Raw genomic sequence first — 919 nt, forward strand, 5'->3', positions numbered from 1 at the left:
GCTTGATGCAGCTGAATTTCCCCTAGAAAGGAATCATCACCTCATCCACAGAGTTGTGCTCTTCTGGTACCACCTACGAGAATTTCTCTCTGAATGAATCAAGCCATAGTCTATGCTTCCAGAGTTTATCTTTCACCATAGGCATTACATATATATTATTCTATTCCGGGTTTTCTTTATTTACATATGTGAATATGAAGTGTTAAGTCCCCATGCAATATGTAAAGTGCATATGCTATTTTGACTACCAACCTCAACCAACGTTGTAGAATTACAACATGGACATAATAAGCTCAAAATATTCCACAGTAACTTAGTATCGACATGCTCTAGACCAGGGGTGGCCAATCTTATCCGCAAAGGGCTGGTGTGTGTACAGGTTTTTGGGTTAACCTGTATGTCAGCTGGTAAAACCCAAGTATGAGGACTCTTCAGGCAATCAGTCCTCTAATTAGTAATCAAATTAGCGAAAACCCGCATACATACCGGCCCTTCGCGGATAAGATTGGCCACCCCTGCTCTAGACATTGTAATAAACACATAAAATAATATTTCAGGTTTTTTTGCTTACTTGAATCTTGTTATATCCAGTCCAGTAAAACAAGGGGATGAGCTTCAAGGAGCGGTTACAGGTTGAATGACCAACTGGCCAGGCACATACACATATTTACTATCCAATAGCATTGCATGGCTAAAGACCCAATGACTATGTAAATGTGGTCATTAAAAAAAAAAAAATATGGGTATATTGGCAGGAGAGCTAAAGGTAATGTTGTAATTTTACAATAGTGGGCCTTGCAGGGTTAGGGTGTTGATGGTATGTAGAACATCCCTCACTTATATGTTAAAGCTTGTATATGCAAGTATGTATATACGCACTGTTTACAAAGTACTTCTGAAAAATTTGTGTAGCCCTAAC

The sequence above is a fragment of the Brienomyrus brachyistius genome, chromosome 1, assembly GCF_023856365.1.
Source record: "Brienomyrus brachyistius isolate T26 chromosome 1, BBRACH_0.4, whole genome shotgun sequence".
NCBI classification, from domain to species: domain Eukaryota; kingdom Metazoa; phylum Chordata; class Actinopteri; order Osteoglossiformes; family Mormyridae; genus Brienomyrus; species Brienomyrus brachyistius.